Source organism: Tiliqua scincoides, chromosome 4, assembly GCF_035046505.1.
Source record: "Tiliqua scincoides isolate rTilSci1 chromosome 4, rTilSci1.hap2, whole genome shotgun sequence".
NCBI lineage: Eukaryota > Metazoa > Chordata > Lepidosauria > Squamata > Scincidae > Tiliqua > Tiliqua scincoides.
In genome coordinates, this window is record NC_089824.1 from 35,616,941 (window position 1) to 35,622,940 (window position 6,000).

Here is a 6,000-nt window from a genome sequence, read left to right on the forward strand (position 1 = left end):
GTTCACACACATTTTTACTTTATGTGTGTGTGTACGTACACAAACTTTTATTATATATGTGTGTGTGTATATATGTGTGTCACACACACACACTTTGATTATATATTTGTGTATATATGTGTGTGTACACACACATTTTTATTATATGTGTACATGCACACACACTGATATATGTGTGTGACACACACTGATATATGTGTGCATATATATGTGTGACACACACACACTTTGATTATATGTGTATACATGTGTGTGTGTAATACACACATGTATACACATATAATCAAAGTGTGTGTGTGTCATAATACATAATACATAACACACACACATTTTTATTATATGTGTACATACACGCACACACTTATATATGTGTGTATATATGTGTAACACACACACACTTTGATTATATATGTGTATATATGTGTGTGTTTACACATACACACACATTTTTATTATATACATACAGTCATCTATCTATAGCTCATACACCCACATATAAAATATGCACTGCTACATACACACAGGACAGTTTAATTATCTCCTTGGTGTAACTGGTCGAAGGGTGCAGCAGAAGTAAGTTTATCACAGCAAACAGTGTTTTGGGTTGGATTTTTTTTTTTTAAGCATGTAATATCCAGAAGAAACTGAGATAGCTAGTCAGAGGCACTGCCTGGCTTTCCCCCTGTGGAAGAAGGGCCACATTTGTCCCGAAGTTAGCCAGCTTGTGGCATCTGAAAGGGAAGGGGGGGGCTGGGTCTATAGGCAATAATGTGTAGGCACCATTATAAATAGGAATCTCCTGCAAATCTTCCCTTGCAAGGGACCGAAAGCAATCGCTTCTCATTTAAAAATCTAATTATCTTAACCTAATACTACAGATGTGATGTGAATATGAGTGACACTTTCATTAAAATATAATTAAGTAAACTAGGAATAGAGATACTTTTAAATACCCCCTCGTGAAGATTAAAAACCCTGCCTCTGCAAAGAGCATCCAAACACACCTCAGGGACACCTGCCTCCTCGCCGTCCCCCTCCAGACGGGACTGCGATGGCAGGAATGGAGAGACTGCTAAAGATCAGGAAGTGAGAGTGAAATCTAAAGACAATCCCCCAGACCCTGCGTGCGCAGGTGAACCACAACCTCGGGGCTGGCGGGCCTTTGAAGCCCCGCATTCCTGGGATCCGCGTCAAGACCGCGCCTGAGGCCTTCAGCTCTGAATTCCAACAGGGAGGTTTCGCGCGATCCCCGGGAATAAACCCGGGACCCACGTGCAGACCTCTGGGGCCCTTCAGCCTTCCGACCTAGAGGCACTTTGGGCCCTGCTGGAGCTGAGGCTGGTAGGCCAGGCTGCGCCTGGTGATGACTGAGGCACTGGCCAGGAGAGAGCGGCGGGCACGGGCCAGAGCTGGGGGAGCGCGCTGCCTGCGGTGCCTTGAGGTCAGGCTGAAGGCCCGCAGGCTTCGGAGGAGAAAAGTGGACCAGCCAGAAGATCCACCTGCTCCCCTGGAAGCCCTACTTCCATGAGCAGCCCAAAGAAAGTGGAGCTTGGCAGGGACTGAGTGGAGAGCAGTTCAGGAGCACCTGGGAGCCCCAGATGGAGGGTCATGGCTCGGGAGGGGGGGAACCTGGGCGAGATGAGTGGGACGAGAAGAGCCAAAGGGAGCAAGGCGTCCCTATCTTTGTTTGCAGGGGGGTACCAGCGATGCTCACACTGGCGATCTCCGGGCCTCCTTTCCAGGCAGCTCGGGGGATCTGGGAACGGAGAGAGGGTCTCCGGTTGCACCTAGCAGGAGAGGCTGCCCACTCGAGGGCACGCCCGAGGGCTGACAGCCAGGAGGCCATGAAATGCGGCCTGATGAAGCCACACCTGGGCACAGCGCTCAGGTGCGGGGGCAGCGGGAGGCACGCAGAACGGGAAGCTGCCCCTGCTCTCCAGCTCCGGGGGGATCCGAGACCCCGAGGTCAGTGGGTCACTGGAACCGCTTCGGGGGCGAACGCGGCCTCTCATTCCTGCGCTGGAAGGAGCGCGTCCTCGCAGCACTGGCTCTTCCTCCCAGCTCGGGGAACAAAGGGGGAGGCGAGCGAACAGGCAGGCAGCAGAAGCCACTGGGCCGGGCTGCTCCCCCACCCCTGCTCGGAGGGTGTTGTTTCGCCTCGCGCCCCCTTGCATCTCCGGGCTCCCCAGCCCCGGCTTGTGCTCTCGGGGTGGCCAAGGCTCTCCGGGCTGTTCTCAGTGCAGCCGAAGCCTGGATCGCCACGTCGCTGGCAAGGGAAAGATCGAAGGAGGTTAATTCCGGGAGGCAGCAGCAGGTTGGGGGTGGGGGGTGGGGAGTGGGGAGGCCAGCAGAAGCCAGGAGCACCCGGGGGCGGGCTGGCTGGCTGGCTGGCGGCTGCAAGAGGGTTCCCCAGAAGCTCAGCCAGGGCTGCGAGCCGCTCACCCCTCCCTGCCTGGCTCTCTCCTTGCGTTGCTCGCTCAGCTGATCGCCCCCAAGACCTCTGCCTAACCTCTCGGCTCCTTTCCCCCGGTCTCGGGGGCACCCCTCCCAGGCAAACTTCTCCTCCAGCAAGAGGGGGCGGGAGGGGGAGCTGTTCTTCCCCCAAGGGGGGGGGATACAAGAAGGATCGTCTTCCAAGCGCCAAAAGCGACGGGGCTCATGACGCTGCGCCTGGCAGGGAGGGAAGGGGGGATGCAAAACCCCCCACCCCCCTAAGCTGCAGCCACTTACTGGACCTCCGGAGCCCGGGGTTAAGAGCCAGCTCCGGCCACTCTGGGCCAGACAAAGCCCGTGCCAAGGCGGCGGGGAGACTTTTCCTCCGCGCCGGGCCAGGAGGAGAACAACCCTAATTACAGCCTCCCCCCCCTTTTAATAACCCGACATAATTCCCTAATCAATGGCCCGCCTCCCCCTCCCTCCCGCCCCAGGGAAAGAGGATCCGCGCCTTGGGAAGGTCTATAGAGGAGCTCAGTTTGAGACGAGGTATTACAAGACGCCCGCGCTGGAGCCCCCTTTATCCGAGCCCCAGACTCTCTCTGATGCCGGGACCCCCCTCCTTCCTCGGCCTTTCTGCTGCCTCCTCCGCTCCCCTCCCCTGCCGGGGGCTGTTTGACAAAGGCGGGCGCCGCTTTAACGCACGTTGGGGTTTAACGCAGCCACTTCCTCGCAAAACACACTTTCCCCAGGAAGGAGGGGAATCTGCCAGCAGAGCTTCCGCACCTGGGGGGAGGAGGGGGGGTGACACCGCCGCAGAGGGCCCTGGTGGGTCGCCAGGACTCTGCTCCCCACGTCCTGCACAACCTCCCTGGACAGCAGAGGGGGCCGGGGCAATGCTGGCTGTGGATGGACAGGCTGGTGGTGGGTGATGCGCCTGTTGAGAGAATGGGTGCCAGGCGCATTTAGGACTAGCCCGTCCATGCCCACCCCCAGAGCTCCGCGTTTGTGTGCCAAAGGGGCGGGCATCCAATCCGACCAGGCCAGGCGTCCCGACCCGAGGTGCAGTCCCTGATTGGCCTTTTTTGGTGGCGGTGGCTGGAGCGGCACTAAAAGGCTCGCACCCGCACGCTGTCAGGAAGAAAAGCCCCCAGTGCCGCGTTTCCTCCTCCTCCTCTTCAGACAACAGTCAGTAGTCCTTCCTCAGCTGCTTTCCCGAGCAGATCGCGAGCTTTAAATACCCTGAACCTGAGCTTCTGGGCTTGGGTGGGAAAGCAGACACACACACACACACACACACAGACGGAGCCAGAGAGGTGGGCGAAGCCGCCAAGCGCCCTCTGGGCTTGGAGAGGTCAGCGCTCTGACAGTGGCCTGACCTCCCTCCCCTCCCGGCAACTGCCCCAGTGCTGATCAACCAAAACAGCCAGGAGGGCCGGCCCCAAACAATAGCAGTTCGCCAACTTCACAGACACTTCGCGGGCTCTTATGCAAATCCCGGGAAACGAGCGCTGACCGACAAGCCCCTCCAGAAAGCCCAAGAGCCCACTTCCAGCAGGGATCCAGCCAAAGGAGGCTCTGCCTTCGCCTTCCATTCGGAGAAAGGCGGTGGGAAGGGGGGCAGGGGAGGCAGAGAGAGGAAAGGAGAGGAGCCATACCAGATCTGGGGCGAAGAAAGTCTGGAAAAAAGACCTACCTTACTGTACAGGCAAGAAAGTAAATGTCTCCCTAAATCCAGCAGTTCGCAGTGCCCATCCAAAGAGGCACCTTTGTGGTCTAAGACAATGTGCTCAACTACCTCTGCGGCCGAGAGTGATTAGGAAAGACCCAGGAAAAAAGTTATTCTCGCCCAAGGAGCCCCGTTTTCCAAAGAAAAAGTGCAGATTTTACAGCTAAATAAAAGCCACCACCTCGGCGTTTTCCGTAAAAACTACACATAAATTAAAAGTGCCCTTAAAAGAAAAGCCTCCAGCGAGCAACATCTGATCTGACTTACCGAAAAAAGAGGATAATTTGAACCACATTTAATTACAAAAGCAGTAAGCGAGGAGTAAATCAATCAGGCAGGGCTTTCGCCCCAAAATGTTGTCCAGCAAGGATAATTCAGACAGCCCTGCGCTCAAGAGTCCCTCAAATTCCACTCCTCCGGAGCTGATTGCTGGGGAGAGGGGGGGGGTGGAAAAGGCAAGGGAAAAAGGAAAAAAAATGGGGGAAAAATACACCCCAAACCTGCAGCCTGCCTGCCCCGTGTTCAAAATTCTGCTTAAAATGAGGACGATCCGAAAAGCCGGGTGGAAAAGGGAAAGAAAAGATACCTGAGGAGGTCAAAGCCCTTCTTCCTTTTCTTCTTTGTCTATCAGGCTCCGGTTAAAGCGTATGGAAAATGTTTTCAAAATGCCCAGATTCGGCACATTGTCATTGCAAAGAGAGGAGCGCGCTGAGGCTGTTCGAGAAAATGGGAAATAAATTCAGGATTGGGTGCTGCCTCCTTCCATGCGGATTTATCTAAGTTTAATTTAATATTCTGCAATCACTGGATGATCGCATATAATTCAGCCGGAGTTTAAAGGGCTTTGCTTAAATACGTGCGTTGGGGGCACCCAGTCAGCTCACCTGATGACTTACTTCTTTTTCCTTTTGTTTTTTTGTTGTGTTTTTTTCTCATTAGATGCACTTTAAATTGCAAGTGCAAATAATAAAAAGGGATGCATAATAGGGCTAAGGCGAGGAAAAGATTCCAGAAAGGGCTGCCTTGAGTAAAATCAGCCCAAACGTAAAATCAAAAAGCACAAAACGGCTGTTTGTAAAACACTAAACCTTTAATCGATTTATTGGCAGCCCGATCGACTAGATAAACGGAAATCTATAGCAAACATAAAGGCATTTAAAACACTTCCTCTCATTTCTAAACAAAACTTTTCTTTCCTTCTGAGGAACCCCCCCCCCCAAAAAAAAACCTTATCAAACGACCAACAGGAAATTCTTCAGATATCAAATTACGATAATAAAATTATTTCCACATGGAAAGGGATAATGACAATGATGATAGTAATTATAATAATGAATAATTCAACAGCCCTTTGACATATATAGAAAAGCTGGATCGGAGCAGCTCTTGAGGGGAGCCAGTTTTTTTTTTGGGGGGGGGGCATTTTATTAAGAGAAATTGACTTGGAAACTGACGTTTTCAACTCGACGGGCAATTTAGGGGAAACTGCTAAAGTTCTGCTAATTTCCCTCGCCGTCAAAAGAGAGCCTGGCCAGTGTCCCCCGAAAGCGTTGCCCTTTCAATCGAGTTACTACCTATTAGTAAAAATAAATATGTAAATACACCAGCCCCCATCTGAATCGCAGGGACAAATTTGTGTCTGCATGCGAGGCTGGAAGGAGGTGGTTAAGCTTGGAAAAAGGGGGGACCACCCCCCCTTTAATAATCCATTTATGTAGTCCGTATCGCGCTTCCCAGATCACAGGGGAAAAAAAATCTGCCAGCCAGAATATATTTTCCTATAGGTGAAAGAAAAAGAAGGGGGTCGGGAGTTTGCAATCCTGAGCAGCGCAGCAATC